Genomic DNA, 18,963 nt, shown 5'->3' on the forward strand with positions numbered 1-18,963 from the left:
ATGGGGCTATAAAAAGCCTCCTGAAAGCAAAGGGCTGTGGCCTCCTGTGATAATGACTAGCATTTCACAGGAGCCCTGTGTGATCAGAGGGAGGCCCGCTGGTTATTAGCTGGTCTCCCCGGGCCACTTAGCTGGGAGCAGACACCAAGACTTGGTTCAGCTGGGAGAGCTGAATCGCTGGGAGTGATTCAGAGATGGACCTGACAGTGAAAAGCCAAAATCAAGGTGCCACAGGGGCTTTCTGGCCTTTCCAGGGGGCACAGTGGTAAAGAATCTGCCTGCCATTGCAGGAGATGCCAGAGATGCAGATTCAGTCCCTGGGTCAGGAAGATCCCCTGGAGTAGGAAATGGCAAACTATTCCAGGATTCTTGCCTGGGAAATTCCATAGACAGAGGAGCCTGGTGGGCAATATAGTCCAAGGGGTCTCAGAGAGTCGGATACAATGAACAACTTAGTACACACACACACACACACACACACACACACACACACACAGGGGTTTCCTAAGGAGGATGCCTTGAAGGAGGCATGGCTTAGTTCACCCCATTCACTGTTTACGACAGACGAGGCATGGAGCTAGAAGCCGGTGGGGGGAGGGGGGGGTTTGGAGGGAGTGAGGCGCTAGGAGAGGATCCAGCCACAAAGACTCACATGTGATTTCTGCCGGAAGTCTGGGAGGGGTCAGCAAGAGTCTGAATGGACACAGCTGAAGGATTGGGAGAGAGAGCAGATAAGTCTGCATCAGAAGAGAAAGGTTTTCCCCTGGGAAGGAGCCTGGAATAAATGTGCACCCAAGTGGCCATAGCCCCAGTCATTAGCACGGGAACTGGTCTAGAGCCCCCTGCCTCTTGGCTGGGTTATCCACCTTCCTAGCAACTATGTTCGCTGAGAACCCCATGAGTGATCAAGCCTGGTTATTTATTTTTGGCTGCGCTGGGTCTTCACTGCTGCATGGGCTTTTCTCTACTTGCAGTGAGGAGGGTGCTACTCTCTAGTTGCGGTGCACACGCTTCTCATTGTGGTGGCTTCTCTTGTCGCAGAGCATGGGCTCAAGGGCTCGGGGGCTTCAGTGGTTGTAATTTCTGGGCTGAGGAGCACAGGCTGAGGTGCAGCTGCCCCTCAGCATATGGGATCTTCCTGGACCAGGGATCCCGTGTCTCCTGCATTGGCTGGTGGATCCTTAACTCCTGAGCCAGCAGGGAAGCCCTTCAGGCCTGATTGGAGGGAAGTGCTTGGTGGCCCCGCTGGCCTGGTGCTCAGAGCAGGTAAAATCATGGTGAAATCATGGCTCAGTGGTAGGCCAGTCAGACTCTATCTGCCTATTGTCCCATTCCTAATTCTCTCCCTTCCCCAGGGCACTCTCATAATACAGACGTTTCTAGAGTGAATGTCTTGGTCCAAATGAGTAATTCAGATGGTGGGTATCTTACGCATTACTCTTCACTCACTCATTCATTCAATTAGTTGTCAATCAATCCATACTTCAGGAAAGTCTTCCTAAGTGTCAGGTATCATTGTAGAGCTGGACATGCAGTGCTAAATAAGATGGACACATGTCTTTCCCCTCTGGGAGCTTGTATTCCAATGGCAGACTATTTGTGCAAATGTTTGAGGTCCTGCATATTAAATAGGTTTTGACTTTAACAGACTGGGTACCCCTAGCCTCAGATTATCGGTTAATCTGGAGAGTAAAGATTTAGATGGAACGTGAGGAGGAAATTCCACTTCATTTTTTAAAAAGTTAGAGATGAGGATGTTCTAAGGTATGATAAAATGCCTGTCCCTCATCACACCCAGCAAGGGACTGGGCCCATCCATGACCCTTCTTGAACAGGGAGCCTCATCTGAAATTCTACCTAAATCTGTGAGCACAAGTAACCAGAGCACCAAGACAGAGGACCCTGCTGTGATCAAAGGAGGTAGCCTGCAGATGGCAGGAGAGCCTGGGGTGATCAGGAGCTCACCTGGTGAGTGTGGACAGTCCACACTTCCGTCATTTCTCCATTATTCTCCTGTCTTCTGGAAACTTTGCCCCATGCCTCAGCTTTCAGAGTAGGGCTGGACCACCCTGGAGAGGCTGCCCCATCTTTGCACAAACTGGAGCAGCCAGTTTCTTAGACACTCCTTACTATCCCAAAGACTGGAACTCTTTTCCCCAAGAAGCTTTGTCAAACAATTCAGTCTCCTAGGAAATCTTTCTGGAAGAAGCAGAGACAGCAAGGCCGCCATGGCCTTTCAACCTTGGGCAGTTCTGTCCACATGTCACTCCCATCCTTTTAGAAACCCATTAGGGGCTTCGAGCCGCCCACTGGGCCCTGCCACTCCAGGCACAGGTGGCTCCAGTCCCAGCCCCTCACCTACACGTCCTCTCCCCTTTCCCTAGCCCAGGAACGTCCTCTGTGTCCCCCCGAAAAGCCTGCCTGGCCTCTGAGCTCAGAAAGCTCTGTCTGCTCCCTCCCTGCCTCTTGATCTGGCAGGAGGCATGGAAACTTTCGTGGAAAGCACTTGGGCTGACGAATGCTCCCAAGTCAGGACTTTGACTCCAGCCCTGATCGGGCCAGGAGCTCAGGGTGGGGATGGGGGTTGGGGGGGGGAGGTCAGACCCTCCTGCCCATTTCCCTCCTTGCTCTCTCAGCCGACCATCACCCCTCAGTTCTCCAGTGACCCCAAGTCCTCCACTGGAGAAGTAACTGCCTTTCACACTTTCCCTGGTTTTTGTCCCCCCACCCCCCCATTTCCTCCTGCCCTTCATTGTATATTTTTCTTCCCGGCTTTCCAGTGCCCATCTGCATGGAGTCTCCATGGAGCTCGGTGGGGTTGAAAGTCTGGAGCTGTTTTTTGCTATTTTGTTTAAGACCTGGTTATGGTTGTGGGATTTTTTTTTTTTTTTTTTTGTCAGCTGCCTGTTATATCAATCACGGAGTCGGGATCTATTTATAGGTTGGGAGTACTGTGTCCTTAGTCACAAAGAGACACAGACAGGGGACTGTCAGCTGGTGCTGGAGGAGCTGAGCAACGAGCCATCAGCGACTGGAAACAGCTGAGGGGAGCCCCTTCCCCGCCACCCTGTCCCTTCCCCAGCCCCAAGCATGTAAGTACCGGACTCTTCCTACCCTGTGCCCCCGACTCTGCCCTGGACCTTTCGGTCCTTTGCCCCACACCACGCTGCTTTCTTCTCTCTCTCTCTCTCCCTCTGTCTTTTTCATGGATGAAAATATCTTTCCCCTTGCCTGCTCTCTCTCATCCTGGATCTCGGCACCCTTGAGCATCTCTGGGTGACCCAGAGGAAAATGTTGCTTCTCGCAGACTTGTCCTGGGAAGGTCAGAGGGACCCGGAAGGGTGGGGAGGGACAGTTACACAAACTCATTTAGAAATCAGTAGGTTGGTCCTCTTTTAGTTTTTTTATTTGTTTTCACTGAGAAAAAGTAAGTAAATCAAAAGGGCAAGGGAAAGTTTACATGCGACTCCGCGGGGTGGTTATGTCTCCCAGCATGAAAACTTTCATTTGCTTGGCAGCTCCAGCTCTGGGTGAGCTGGGAAGGTTACAGAGCGAAGACCCATTTCACACAGGACAGGTGATGATGGAGGGCTCCCGGCAGACTCGGCTTCAGCCCGGGAGCTTCGTGGTTCAGGGAGGGAATCGTGACAGTCCCGATAGCCAGCTTTTCTATAGCGCCTTAAAGGAAAATGACTTTTTTTTTTTTGCGCGGAGTTTGCTTTGAGAAGTTGGGATGAGAGCTGACACTTTGTCTTGCCTTGCGGGCTTTTGTTGGCTCACTCATTTGGTGTGTTTTCTTCATCCTGAAAGGGGAACTGGGGTAGGGGGCTGGGAGTGGAAGAGCATCCGAGAGGACAGAAGCCGGGTGTGGAGTGCCGTGGAGCCGTCGCTCCGCGTCCTTCGAGAAGGAAGAAAGTTAATATGAGGGTCCTTGTCAAAGCCATACTTGTTTCAGACAAGCAGAGCACAGCCTCTGTGAGCACGCCGGCAACTCCTAGAGACAGCAGTCCCCAGGTACCGTCTGCTGGTCCACACCACTTAACACGCCACCAGCTTCCTGTGGAACATTTAGGGCTTTAGTTTCTGGAAACTGCATAGCGTTAGCTAAAAATGCTGCAGTTGGGGAGATTTTTTTAATATATTATGTATGAAGAAATAGAAGCCCTAAATTTGGGGAGAAAAAAAAGTGATGATGCTTAATGTATATGATGTACAACTTTAAAATGCATCCTTTTTTATGAGACAAATAATACCTGAGTTTCTATTTACTAATACAATGCTTCCCATAAGCTACATTGCTAAGCACTACTTCTTGATTTCTTGGGAAAACAAGGTCCCAACTCATCATCTTTCCAACAATTTAAAGGCAGTAAACAAAATAGATATGTCTGGACTGTTTTGATTAAAAACAAAAATCATTTTAGCAGCAAAACTGACTTGAAGAAAGTTAAATAATATGGATGCCCGCATATATTTAGAGAGGCGGTTTGATCTCATTTTTATTTTGACTTTTATGAAACTTTCAGTTTCCTCCTCTTGGTTCTGTATTTTTATCAGTGTTTATTTAAGATTATTAATGCCTTTAATCCATTCATTTATTATTTTGGAGGACAGAACATGTGAAGTTTACTTTCTAATCTCTTATTCCTTCCTGATCCCCATTAGGATTTGAAAGTAAACTTTATATGTTCACTATATTCACTGCTAGAGAAATTAGAAGAAAGAGTTTTGTGTAAAATCAGGAGAAATGTCATTATTTCAAAACTAGTAGGGAAAGTAAAGTCCCAGAAATAGAGAGGGAAAAAAAAGGAATTGGGCTTATTCTATATGTAGCATTATTACTTTTTCTAGTCCACAGACTCTGTTTTGATAAACATATCCTGCAAAGGTTTCCCATAATAATACTGAAGTGGGATTTGGTGGGTGATTGTTAATTAAAGTTCAAGTGAACCAAGTGATTGAGACATTGCATTCAGAAACCTCAGCAGCCAGCTGTTGGCAAAATTGAACTGTTAGGACTGTCTGATCTCAGTGGCTTTTTAGGAAGTGTGACATTCTCCAAACCTTTTCATACAAGAGCAAGCCGTTCCCTCCCCTCCTCAGCATGCATCCTGGAGCCTGCCAGCCCCTGATTAAATGCAGTGGGGGTGAGTCCCGCGCTCTGAACAAGTCCTGTGTTCTCATTAGCATTAGTGGCTAAGACGGGAGAATATTTGTTGTCATATATAGACAAGAACTGCTCCTTCCTTTGGCCACCTGTGGATGCTTTTAGGTGAGATGGGGGCTTGTTTGTCAGTGTGATGGAAGGCCTGGCTTTCCCCCCCAAGTTCAGGATGTGGTTTTGCCCCTCTGGACTTGTGTTTAGAGATGCAGGCGCGGAAACTGCAATGCTTTTGCATAAGGCAGCCTTTGATTACTTAGTTTCTGCTTCAATAACGATTAATTTTATGTGGACCAAGCTACTGTCAAACTCATTTGTTTGTTTTTTCCAAACTGATTTCTTACATGTAATTGGTCACGGGGCTGTCTGTGACTTCAAGTCTGTAAAATCTCCCCCATTCCATCCTCATCATTGTTTATTTCTTTGATATAAATTTATAGTCGCTTGCGTACATGCTGTTGTTTTATGCGTGCCCCCCTCCCTCCAGCTCGTAGAAACCCAGCCCCGACCTCTTCCCAAATTGGGGACAGTGGGGCCAATGAGCAGGTGCTTTGGACTACAGCAGGCTCAGGTGCAGGGCCATCAATCTCGAGGAAGAAGGAATTGCAAATACCTGGAAAGCGCTCCCCTCATTCAAACGATTTCCCCTCCAAATATCCCACAAATAAAAAATGGCAGCTGGCAGGATTTTTCAACCAAAGACTAAGTACAGCTGTTTCTCCCCAGCACTTCACCTCTACAGTGTATCTGTCCATCTTTTTCTTATCTCTATTTTTACATTTCATTATCCTCCTGTGCTCTCTCGTGCTCTCTGTCTCCCCCCTCCCTTCCCTCCCTCTTCTCGCCTTCCCTGAAAAACACATTTCTATCTGGCACAGAAAATAAACTCAGATTGTGGGTAGTTATGTTAATCTAATTCAATCCTCAGCGGGTTAAGAGTGAAATTCTAATAGTGGAGCTGTTGAGGGCTTTTTTGTTAATGGCTTGGGGATTACATTGAGTTAAAGGCTCATTTCCTAATCAAACAGAGAGGGAGAGAGTGACTCCGAATATTTATGAGTCTCCCAGTGAGAATTTAAACATTCAACTCCAAAAGCAGGGTTTTTGCAGGAGGAAAGAGTTAAAACCCCTCAGGGCTGCTGGGGAAAAAAATTAAACCAGTTAAGCCATCAGCATTTCCAGGCTGCTGTACAACTTGGGCAAAGTGGAAGGTGGAGGAGAGAGAGAGGGGATCATTTCACAAAGCGAAGATGGAAACCGTGGCAGAAGCTGTGCTGTGTTCAGAAAAAGAGCCCCCCGTAGCAGACACGGATCCTGGGTTCACTGAGGCCCTGGAGGGGCTGTGTGCCTTCAGCTCCCCAAATCAATTCTCTTCCAGTCCGGAGGTGGGCATGTGGAGACAGGAGAATGGCTCAATTTACAGGCAGCGGGAGAGTCCCTCCAGCTGCCTGGTGGAGCTGGTGGAGAGGGTCTCCCCCACTTTGGCCCTGTCTCTGAAATGCAGAGGGCGGGCTTCCCCCTCAAGAGCAAATTCGCACCCCCACTGGCTTTCTCTTTGCCCCATGATCAGTCTGAGTCCCTCAGCTCACTGCACACCAGGACCTCAAAACCCATCTGGTTCACTGTGCCTAGGAGAAAGCAGGTGGAAAACTCCCATCTCCAGCCAGAGAAGGCATGGAGCAATTTGGCCAAGGTCAAGCAAGGTCAAGGCCAAATGGAGGTCAGGAGTCTAAGTTCTGGGCAAGTGTACAGTAGAGGAGAGGGGAATGTTGGAGCCATATGGCTCCCCTGGACTGTAGTCCCCTTCTCCAGCTTTGGGGATAAGGGCAGGAATCCCTGATACTGGAGGATTCTGAGTGCTCTGTACACTTGGCCTTTTTTCTCCACCAATCAAGTAAGCAGTTTCTAGTCCTTTCGCTTGGCTCTTTTTCCCTGCTCCATGAGGTCAGCAGAGGCTCCGAAAGCTGCCTTTCAGTCCACAGGGTCCTCTGGCCTTTTGTTTCCCTCTGACCTGGCCACCGACCTTTCTCTTCATGTTTCTTAGTGGCCGTGAGCCCTTGGGGCAAGGTGGCCTTTGTAATGTGTCCACACCAGCTTTTCTGTGAAGTCTTCCTTACCTGGTTGGCATCTTCCTCTTCTTGGGGCCCCAGTTGATGTCCCGCCATCATTTCATTCACCCCCACGGGAGGACTGCTCTTGTCGGTCGCCCTCACTGCATCAGGAACCCCCTAAATGTAGGGACCACATAACATTCCTCTTTGTAAGCCCAGCTCACTGTCGATCATTCCTGTCCTCCTGCCCTGACAAGTGCCTCCGTGGACGGCACAGAGCTGTGGTTAAGAGTGTACATTCTGAGTCAGACAGCCAGAGTTCAAGTTCCAACGTTACCTTTTCTCAGCTGTGAGACTTGAGCTACCTAATCTCTTAAGGTCTCCATTTTCTCATCTGTTAAATGGGGGTAATTACAGAATCTGGGCTTCCTGGGTGGCGCTAATGGTGAAGAACCTGCCTGCCAGGGCAGGAGACTAAGATACTCAGGTTCTATCCCTGGGTTGGGAAGATCCCCTGGAGGAGGGAGTGACTACCAACTCCAGTATTCTTGCCTGGAGAATCCCATGGACAGAGGAGCCTGGCAGACTAATGGACCATAGGGTCTCAAAGAGTCAGACACGACTGAAGCGACTTAGCATGCACGCACACATAGAACCTACCCCATAGATTTGTTGGGAAGATGAAATGCTTGTGGAATGTCAGCCTTTTACCCAGTAAGTCTTGGTCATTTTATTTGCTCAGCACAGGCCGGTCACTTGTGCCCACACCTTGTCACACCACTGAAAACAGGCCCCTATGCCTCCCACTAAGGCATATCTTGGCTTGGACTGCCATGACAAAACGCCACAGATGGGGGCTTAAGCAATAGAAACTAATTTTCTCGCAGTTCTGGAGGCTGGTCCAAGATCAGGGTGCCAGTGTGGTCAGGCTCCAGGGGGGAACCTTCTCCTGGTGGACTGTCTTTTTGCCGTGTCCTCACATGGAGGTGAGAGTGAGAGCTCCGCTTTCTTCCTCTTCTCAAAAGGACACTAATCCCATCAATGGGGCTCCGCCCTCATGACTTCATCTAACCCTAGTTACCTCCTGAAGGTCCCACCTCCAAATACCATCACATTAGGAACAAGGGCTCTGGCACATGAATCTGGGTGGGGACTCATTCAGTCCATAACAGGCTGTTTTCCCTGAGTTTTGGTGAGCAGAGTCCTGTGTCAGCAAGACTTCCAGCTTCACCCTCCAGCGGGCTATTCCAACTGGAAACCAGAGTTCAAGGCACATTGGGAACATACCCTGCCTCAACCTGGAAGCAACCTGGGGCTTTAAACCATGGTCAAGAGCAGAGAGTGGGAGGGCTGGGCCACAGTCCTAAGTCAGGGAATAAGGCCTGACTCTTCTGCTCTGTAGGGTCAGGGTTTGGTCAACTCTCTTGGCCCCACTCACATTCCAACAAGCAGCTTTTGTTCTTGGCTCTCCAAGTGTCTCCTGCACCTTCTCCATCCTGCATTCTCAGATGGCAGTTCAGGCTCGACCCCCAGAGCAGGGCAGACCAATCCCAGCTGTGAAGCCCACTGGGCTGTGCTTTCTAGGCAGCAGCTGCCTGCTCGGTCCTTTCTCTCAACAGGGTCACTTGACCAGTGAATCCAAAGGCCACGTGGGCCTCACCCCGTGAGGTGTCCTCTCCTGGGCTGCGCCCAGTGCCGATGCCCTTGACCCTCCCTGTGTGTCTTTGCAGAGACTATGCCTCAAGGCCGTGAGCCCTCCTCCTTTTCTTCCCCCACTGCTCAGGGGATGGGAGTAGGAAGGCAGTGCCACCCATGTTCCTCTCCCGCCTCCTCTCTGCTCTCCTAAAATTGCCACAGCCTGCCTTTTGCCTCCTTGCTATCAGCTTTGGAGGCCCCAGTGCCAAGCGCAATGCATGACGCACAGTGTGTGCTCAATGAATGCATGCGACGTGACTTGCATGGAGTCTCCCCTCACAAGGGGGCCCTCCCCATCCCTCAATCATGGGAGCAGGAAGTGACTTGAAGCTATGAATGTTCAGCTGCCTTAACTACATCAGCTCATGACCTGTTGACTGTGATCTTGCCCCCACCCTTCTCTGTTGCTCGTTACGTTCCTCCATCCAGGAAAAACAAAAGAGAGCAAGAGAGAGAGAGAGAATGAGCTGTGTCTTTTATGCACATGTGGACAAATCTTCACTGGAATTTCATCCTGTTCAGTAAAGAAGCTTTGTCTAAGTTGATGTCAAATTTAATTGCTAAACTGGTATCTCTCCTGTGACGGTTTCCCTCCCCACTCCCTTTCTGGGTGGTACCTGCTTCCTCTGGCTGTTCTGCGTGGGGCCCCGCGTCCCTCTCCTTTGCTTTAACCACGCTGGTCCCGGGCGATGCACATGAGAGGGAGACCCTCCTTCTGAAGTGTTCCAGAGTGTCTGCTTCCATTAGCACAGACAAGGCTTTGGAAAGGTGGCAACTGGGGAACATCATCTTCGATACTGGATTCTTCCCAGAACAGCATTTGTGCTCTTTGGGAAGACTGGGGAGGAAAAACTCAGGCTGCCAAGGGTTAAATGAGAACAGTGAAAAGTCTAGGCATCTCTAGGGGACTGGTTGCTGGCTGAGACAATTGATTAGCTTGGCTTAGTGATCTTTCTAGCAATATTCAGGAGTGAAATTATTGCTGATTAGGCTGTGTGTGTGTGTGTGTGTGTGTGTGTGTGTGTGTGTGTGTTAGGGTTCACGGCTGTGAGGGGAGTAGCATATGATCTGAGAAAGCAATGTTAGGGACTGTTTGCTCCGTAATGAGTCTCAGGAAGAGACCTGTCACCCCACGTGTATCTGCAATTGTCTTAGAACTCTGTGTGGGTACGAGTCAGCTGGAAGGGCAGACTGAGTGGTGCCCAGAACCTCCTGTTCGCTTTCTTTTCAACTTCCTGTGACATTAGAATTATTCTGAAATCAAAGTTATTAATTAAAAACCAAGAGTTCCCTGGCAGTCCAGCGGTTCAGACTCCAAGCTTCCCCTGCCAGGGCCAAGTTCGATCCCTAGTTGGGGGACTAAGATGTGGCATGCTGTGTGGCATGGCCAAAAAAAATGTTAAAAACCGAAGTCAATGGGAGGAAGTCCACTGTGGAGGGTTGCTTCCGTCTGTGTCTCTAGTGGATGGAGGTAGCAGCTGAGTACCCCAGGCAGAGGCGGGTGCCAGGTAGGTTCAGTCCGGTTCACCCCCAGGTCAGTGATAATTAAGGTGCACAGGGCCTCAGTTCCCTGCATCATAACTTGAAGGAGTGGACAAGATCTCTTAGGCCCTCCAGCTCTAAAAGGTTACATTTTAAAACCATTGCTCACAGTGAACCTGGTTCGTGCTACTCCTGACGTAACCGATAATTACAGCTCAGCCTGCTCGGGTTCCTTTAAAATAATTAATTAATTAATTTTTGACTGTGCCGAGTCTCCATTGCTGCCAGCGGGCTTTTCTCTAGTTGCGGTGAATAGGGGCTGCTCTCTAGCTGTGGTGCCCGAGCTTCTCCTTGCAGTGGTTTCTCTTGTTGCAGAGCATGAACTCCAGGGTGAGCAGGCTTCAGTAGCTGCAGCACACGGGCCTAGTCACTCCGCGGCATGTGGGATCTTCCCGGACCAGGGATCGAACCCATGTCCCTGCACTGGCAGGCTGATTCTTAACCACTGGGCCACCAGGAAAGTCCCCGCCCCATCCTTTAATAGAAAACCCTGGGGCCAGACATGGCTTTTGGGGGGCTCTGTGCCTTTACCAACTCAGTCAGTCCCTACTGTCCAGCATCTTCTAGGCCTGTTTCACTCCTCACCTCCCTCTATCTGTAAGTACACCTGGGCAGTGAGCAGAAAACTGGTCAGGCCTTCTTTTTCAAAAACAAGTATATAAACGCTGCATTTTAAATTTTGCTTTCAATTTGTCACCACCATGGTTTTATGCCTCTGCGGTCCCGATATCCCTCCCTCACAATCCTTGGCCCCAGAAGTTGTATCCGGGCCCCTTGGCATCTGGAGAAGCCCCAGAAGCCTGCTCCTCAAGGTTTACTCAAATCCTTTGGTGGGAGCACAGTGGAGATTTGGGAAGAGAGTTTCCAAGCACGGTGACCTTGGCAAGTCCCTAACCCCTACCTACCTTCATTCCTTCACCAGCAAAAGGGGCTGAAATCTGGGCTGAGGGCCTCACAAGATTGGTGGGAAACTAGCATAAGAATCAGAGGGCAAAAGAAAAAAAGAAAAAGAATCAGAGGGCAAGCGTTCCTTAAGAAAGGGACGTGTTTACCGGTTTTAGACTAGCTCATTCTCCTGCACGGTGAGCTCCATGCAGAGGTTTGGGTGCTGTTAGACAAAACGGATGCTAGAGCCACGTCGCTGGACCCACATCCACCTTGTGCCTGCTGCAACCTGGACAAGCTTCCCACCTTCTCTACCCCACACTCGGTCTCCTCATCTGTATAATGGGTATGGTAGGAGCACCTGCCTTGTGCAGCTGTTGTAAAGGTTTAAGGAGACCCTTATAAAGGCCCTGGAACAGTGCCTGCTCGATAGCAAATTTGGAAAGCTGTTGTTGAGGGTGATGACATTTTGGTTGTTGTGGTCATCATTTTCTGGGTCCTGTGCAGAAAAGGTCAAGAGGGTGGAAACTTCCAAAGTCCCTACATTCCTCCCAACCCCTGCCCAAGCTGCTTACAAATGCAGCAGAAGATGCTACTCTAGAGGTGTTTTGAATACATCCCTGCTAAGTCATTTCAGTTGTATCCAACCCTGTGTGACTCCATAGATGGCAGCCCACCAGGCTCCCCCGTCCCTGGGATTCTCCAGGCAAGAACACTGGAGTGGGTTGCCATTTCCTTCTCCAGTGCATGAAAGTGAAAAGTGAAAGTGAAGTCGCTCAGTCGTGTCCGACCTCATGGACTGCAGCCTACCAGGCTGCACCGTCCATGGGATTTTCCAGGCAAGTGTACTGGAGTGGGGTGCCATTGCTTTCTCCTTAATACATCCCTGGCCCCCGCAATTCCCTGCATTGTCATATCCCATAATCAAGTCGGCGTCCTCCCAGTGTCTGCCTGGGCCTTGGTGTGGTCTGGCCAAACGTGTTCTCCCTCACGGAAATCTGTTCTCCATGGCCTAGCACAGATGGTTGCTGAAGTCCAGCTGTGAGACTGGAATGGTTTAGATGGGTTTTCTTTCTTTTCGGCTACACCAGGTCGAGTTGTAGCTCACAGGATCTTCATTGCAGCCTGCGGGCTCTTAGTTGCAGCATGTGGCCATCATTATGGGGTGTGGGATCTAGTTCCCTCATCAGGGGTCGAACCCAGGCCCCCTGCATTGGGAGCGTGGAGTCTTAACCACGGGACTACCAGGGAAGTCTCTGAGATGGGTTGGCTGGTGTGTCCAGGAGTGCAGTGGTGTCACTGGGGTGTGTTTCTGCACAGAGACAATTCCTCCTCTTGTACAACCTAACGGAGTGGGGAGAGCTGATTTTCCACATATTTGATGGTGCATATTTAGGGAGTGCTTAGCAAGGAAAGAAAAATGGGAAGAGAGAAGAATAATTTCTGATGTCTCCAAGGGGGCCCAATTGGTACATTTCAAGGGACTCGTAGAAGCGACATGACATAATCTTAGGGGAAATTTCCAAATCCAGACTTGCGACCGGCCTGTGTGCTCCTGCGCATGTGTGTGCATTAAGGGTATTGTGGTCAGTCAGCCATGACTCTCTTCTTTCCCCGTCTCAGGCTGAGAGTAATCTTGAAGGAACATGTAATTACTATTTACTCCAGGGCACTCAATTGAGAACACCCTCATGTAATGACTCTTGAGTTAATTCTGCCTTCGGATGCCCATCTGCTGTTGCTCCTCTGGAAGTCAGTGGGAACCAAGCACCATGTGGAAAAGGATCGGGAGATGGATATTGGTCCCTGCAAGTTCAAGGTCTGCTCTTGAGCAACAGAGACAGGGTGGTGGCTTCTTTCTCATCAGAATCTTCCCTTGGCTCTGTGCACTTAAGGACAGAAGCAACTACTGGGTTAATCTAATGGGCCATCTTGGTGGATTTGAAGCGTCAGCAGCGTTGATAAAAGAGAAAGGCATTCAGGAGAATTCTAGAGATAGGACTGTAGCATTTATATAAAGCTGAAAACATGCAAAGATGCTGTACCTCAGCATTTGAGGGAGGGGGTGGTGAATTTGCCCGATTACTGAAAGTGGGGAGTGGGGGCAGAGGGAAGCCAGGTGGATGCGTTATAACAAGACTTGTGGAATCCATCTGCTAAAAATATCAGATTGATATAGTACCTTGAAATGTGACACTCTACCGATGATGCGGCTGGACACTGTTGTGGAGACTACCAAACCGTTTATGGAAATGAAACTGATTTGTGTGGCAGCATATGGAGCAAGCCCTTAATATTTTTTTTCTCAGAAGCCACTGTCCTGCTCCCAGCTCTGCCACTGCCTGATGACTTTGTACAAGCCGCTTGGGTTCTCTCTGCCTCTGTTTCTTTTCATGTAAAAGGAATGGGTGGACTGGCTCACCTCCAAGTGCCCCCTTGCGTGTGTGGCTCCAAACCTCCCCTGTGCCCCGCCTGGGCAGTGGTCATCCTGAACCACAGCTATCTGTGTGGTGGTTTCCCATTCAGCATGAAGGTTCTGTGGGCAGGGACTGCTGGTGCTATAACCCAGCACTACCTGGACATGACAAGCACCCACCTTGCCCTTGAAGGTCCTAACGAAAGAACTGGCACAAGTGAATGCCCACGCCCCCAACCCGAGTATTGACTTGGCTGCTTCCAGAAATGTCACAGGCCTGGCTGATGGTTCCCCATGGCTTGAATTTCCTCCCCTCTGTGTTCTCCCTCATTGGTCAGGGGTGGTGGTTCGTGCCTCCGTGGTGTGAACTGGAAAATCTTTTAGCAACATATAAATTGAGCTGCCGGAGAAGGCAATGGCACCCCACTCCAGTACTCTTGCCTGGAAAATCCCATGGACGGTGCAGCCTGGTAGGCTGCAGTCCATGGGGTCGCTGAGGGTCGGACACGACTGAGCGACTTCACTTTCACTTTTCACTTTCATGCATTGGAGAAGGAAATGGCAACCCACTCCAGTGTTCTTGCCTGGAGAATCCCAGGGATGGGGGAGCCTGGTGGGCTGACGTCTATGGGGTCACACAGAGTCGGACACGACTGAAGTGACTTAGCAGTAGCAGCAGCAAATTGAGCTGCTGAAAACCAACCCACTGAAAACACCTTTTAGGAATGACATGATTTCCCAACTGCTGTACCTACTTCTTTGTATGACCATTTTGCTGTCTGCTTCTGTTCTTTTTTTTCCCCTCTCTCCCTCATAGTCTATTAATTTAAAAATATTAAACTTGGAGACTTGCTAAATAAAGAGACCTCAGAGCACAAAATATCCCTTATCCATTTTCTGGGTCCCTATGTGCTTCCTTATACAGATATTTTTTTCTTATTTTTTTACTAAATGGCCTTGATTTTATCATTAATCTCTGTGTGACAATTCTTTTTCTCTAACTTATTTCTAAAATAGTCTCCCATAAGTCCCCAACTCTAGTTCCATTGATCCCTTGTGCCCCTTTCACTTCTGTCTTTGCTGTTTCATGAAACTTATGAAGTGATTCCTTTATAATCTGGACCCTTGATCTCAGGCCCCTTTCCGAGTCCTCCACCAAAATCTCCCAGAAGAACGGTTCTGACAATTGGACTTTTGCAGCTCAGGTGGTCTTGGGTCGCTGTCATTTCCATACTGAGCCTGGGGACATGCTTTGTTCTCTATCCCCTAAAACCTCATATTTTCTTTAACCAGCAGTTTTCCCATTGCACATGAACCACATTACGAATTTAAAGCCTTAAAAAAATCTTCAGCATCATTCTTTTGCTCCATGTTGTGAGGGGTTCCATTTTTTTTTCCTGACAATAATCTCACCAAATGTTAACAGTACCATTACCTAGTACCAAAACATGACATTTCCTTAAAACATTCCTTTACAGTTTCCTTGCATTGTTGTTTACTGCTTGCTTCTTTTTTTGACTTTTCCACGTGTTCTATCTTTGCAACTACTCTTCAGAGTATGGGAGAAGGAAAGGTCTTTATCAAAGGCCTGTTATATGCCTGAAACTTTACATAGCTTATCTTACTTTGTCTCTGTAACGACTGAAAGATGTAAGTTTTATCATTATTCCCATTTTACAGAAGAGGAGACAGAGGCACTGAGGACCTTACTTAAGGTGACCCAACTTAAGGGAGTAAGCTGTGGGGTCTGATATCACCCTACGTAGTATTACAACACAGTGTGGGACTAAGTGCAAGCAGCCACCAGAGAAAACCACACCAGTGCCCTGGGGCATCATTTACACCAACGCTGAACTTGGTCCAACATTGTTGAAGTTGTAGTGTTTTTATTTATTTTCTTGAAATGTGTCAGCTGTGTCCCCTAACAGACCTGACGAAAGAGCCTACAATTCTAGCTCTTCTTCCCCACGTCCCTGTGTCCTTGTAAATATTACAATGCAGATGCTTCCGTCAAGGGAGACCTCTGCTGATTACCCCTTAGCTCTCCTTTGACACTGCTAACAGTCTTTCCCCTACATCAGTATTTTAAACCTCTCCGGGGGACTGGTAACTATATTGGTAACATGTAGACACAACCTGTGGCTAAAGTGGGCAGACTTTCAAGGCTCCCATGATGCAGTGTGCTCTCTCAGAAAGCACATTTTGTTTCTCCAGCTTTATTCTGACTGTTGCTTGCCTGCTCCCCCATCACCTTTCCCACATCTGCCTTTATATCCTCCCTCCAGCTAGCCCATCAAGAGTGTTTTCACTTTATGTTTCCCCTTTTGTCTTTTTCCCCACCTTGCTCTAGCCACACATCATCTGTCTTGACTTTGTCTTCCAAGAGCTACATCTACTTTGTAAATTTGACACTTGAGCTTCACCCCACTCCTGATTTCCCATGGGTTGCTGTTCATCCTTCCCTCTTGTCTGGGCTGCGCCATCTGTAATCCACACTTTTTTTTTTTTTTTAATTGAGGGAGTGAGACAAGGGAGGAGAGGTCTCTCACCAATGCCAATACCACAGCCTTGGATGGCTGAACTTCCTGCCTAGTCTCCTATGACCTTTAGCTCCTCTTAATCCACTCATGTGGCTCTTGGGATGCTAATCACATTCCAGAGCAGAGTTATAATATCTCCCCACCTTGGGTGGAGTCCAGCATGTGCTCACTGGCTGAAACAAAGTGTTTATCATTTGCCTGTCCATGAGCTTCCGTGGATACGGGTTCATCAGGTTTCTGACTTTCCTCTGGCTTCGCTCATCTTTAAGGGGCCCTCATAGCCTGCAATCTGCCTTCTGAATACAGTGGACGGAGGGTGACGGGTGGTCATCTGGGCTTTGCAATGAAATGCTAACGGATGTCTTAGTCACAGCTATGATTCCTGGTGTTTAGCACTTCCCCCTTGTCCCCAGGCCATGGTGTCATCCTGAGAACCTCCACTGAAGTTGCTTAGACAAGCCAGTACAGAATTTCTCTGAAGTACTCGCTTGCCTTGGGGGCTCTGTTTCCCACCTTGTCTGAGGTTCTTGGGGTCTCCAGCCCTCCATCTGCATTCCAGGAAGAATATGGAAGTTCTGTGTGTGTTGGGAAGGGAGCTGCTTGTTTGACGGGACTATGGTGGTTCTTGGTGGAGGCCACTGGGTCCCCAGCTGCGTCAGACAAGGTGTTAGTGTGAACTGCAGAATCTGCTGGTCTCCTGAATCATGGCCTTGACCCAGACTCTGCTTCCCCGATAAGAGTGACACAGAGAACACCAATAATGCTCGCTCCTACTTCTGGGGCCTTTGCAGATCCAAGGCCAGCATTTTCCCCAGATTGGGTGAGTCTTTTGCTTAAACTGTCACCTCTTCATCTGATGGGTGTGCAGCTGTCTCTCCTAGATATTTTGGCATTTGCCTTGTTTATGGTTCCACTCTTAGGGGAACCACACTGACTGAACCCACTCATCCTGGCCGGGCACCATAGTGCCCATCAGCAGGAGTTATTTTACAACAGGAGCACTTGGTAAAGAAGATGGAACTAATAGGCCACCACCAACCAGGAGAATTTGGGAAAGGTCAAAAGGAGACACCACATGTCCTACCACCTCCCAGAACCCTTCCCGCTGGCATCCAACTTGGCAGAGCAATGTGTGCACCACCAGGAAGGACCCTGCGTCAGAGTGATTGACCAAAGAAAACCCGAAAATGAATCCCTTCACCATAAAACCCGAGACTACGAGCCACGTAGCAGAGCAGTTCTCCTGGGTTCCCTTACCCTGTTGCTCTCCGCCCGTGTCCCTTCCCCAGAAAGTCTGTTGCTTTGTGAGCACATGTGTCTCCTCGGACAATTCACTTCTGACTGTTAGACAAGAGCCTGCAAAGAGTCCCCATTCCTGCAACCCCACCGTCACCCTGGCTGTTTGGGGAAGACTCCTAAGAGGTGGGGGAGGAGAGTGTCTTTGGTCAGTGTCCCTAGAAGCAGAGCCTGAAATGGAAATTCCGGGCAAGAGTTGTATTGAGAAGGTGCTGCCTGGAGACACCTGTAAGGGAGTGAGGAAAGGAGGGCTGGGGAGGGACTGAGTAAAGGTGTAAATTCAGCTGAGATCTAGCTTCAGCCCGACTCCACGGGGAGCTCTGGAGCATGAATTACACTCCACGGTTGTCCCACCTTGAGGCAAGCGTACTGGCCAGCTGCACCACCATATGAGTCAGTCGTAGGTTGGGAACTGTCCCAAGGTGAGGGAGGAACATCCCAGACCCCCTGGACCAAGAAGGCTCCCACTGGTCAAGGGCAGTTCCCAGGAGAAGGCTGTAGTCCTTAGAAGCTAGAGATGGCCAGGCACACCAGGGGTGTGGGGGCCAACAGATCTGAGCAGGACACCAGCACCATCTACTACAGAGAGGCGGTGTGAGGCAGGGTCCGGTGGGGGCCTCAGTCTCTGCACCTCCTTGTGGGCCTCTCTGGAACTTGATGGTGGATTTCATCACTACCCAGGAGGAGCCCCAGGAAGAGCCGTTGCAAAGCACCTGGGTGTTGCAGGTTACAAACCCAGGGACTCTGAAGATGCCAAAACCCGGAGCTGCCTTCCAGCTCTTGCACGGCTGGTTTTGCTCAGCAAAGGCAGAGGAAGAGGGAATCACTCGCCACCTCCTGCCTGCACTCTGGGAGCTGGAAACAGATCCAGAAATATTCTCTTCCTTTTCCACAGAGGATGGCTTCCCTCTAGGTCCCTTGGATGGAATTAAGAGTCTCCTCATAGCAGAGACTTCTGGCCTATGATATGCCTTGAGCCAAAGGCCAGGATGGGGCACGTAAGCACTACCTGTTACTGTGTGTGTGCTGAGCTCAGTCCCTCAGTCGTGTCCCACTCTTTTGTGGCCCCGTGGACTGTAGCCCACCAGTCTCCTCCGTCCATGGGATTTTTCAGGTGAGAATACTGGAGTGGATTGCCATTTCCTTCTCTAGGGAATCTTCCTGACCCAGGGATCAAAACTGTCTCCTGCGTCTCTGGCATTGGCAGGTGTATTCTTTACCCCTGCACCACCTGGGAAGCCCCCTTACCAAGCAGCATACTTATAAATGGCCATACGCCTGGCTCTGTGTGGAGAACGCACAAAAAGAGCAGTTCTCAGATTTTGTTCTTGAGTTTGAAATTCGCTGGAGGGGGCTTGAGAAGGAGGGGGTCACCTG

The 18,963-nt window shown here is 49.4% G+C and overlaps 2 long non-coding RNA genes across 2 annotated transcripts in view; one reads left to right on the forward strand and one right to left on the reverse strand.

The window, feature by feature from the left end:
* Window positions 1–2,915: 2,915 nt before the first annotated feature.
* The window catches only part of LOC129621834 (uncharacterized), a 54,148-nt gene continuing 38,100 nt past the window's right edge, over window positions 2,916–18,963 (forward strand). The window contains exon 1 of the long non-coding RNA XR_008699712.1: window positions 2,916–3,092. This is a non-coding gene — a long non-coding RNA (uncharacterized LOC129621834). The remainder of the gene's footprint in view (window positions 3,093–18,963) is intronic.
* LOC129621836 (uncharacterized) lies at window positions 3,844–7,998 on the reverse strand. Its single transcript, XR_008699714.1, has 3 exons — window positions 7,873–7,998; window positions 7,279–7,389; window positions 3,844–4,057 (listed from the first exon to the last, which is right to left on the reverse strand). It is a non-coding gene; the product is annotated as an uncharacterized LOC129621836 (long non-coding RNA).

This window comes from Bubalus kerabau, chromosome 10 (assembly GCF_029407905.1).
Source record: "Bubalus kerabau isolate K-KA32 ecotype Philippines breed swamp buffalo chromosome 10, PCC_UOA_SB_1v2, whole genome shotgun sequence".
In the NCBI taxonomy this organism is placed as follows: domain Eukaryota; kingdom Metazoa; phylum Chordata; class Mammalia; order Artiodactyla; family Bovidae; genus Bubalus; species Bubalus kerabau.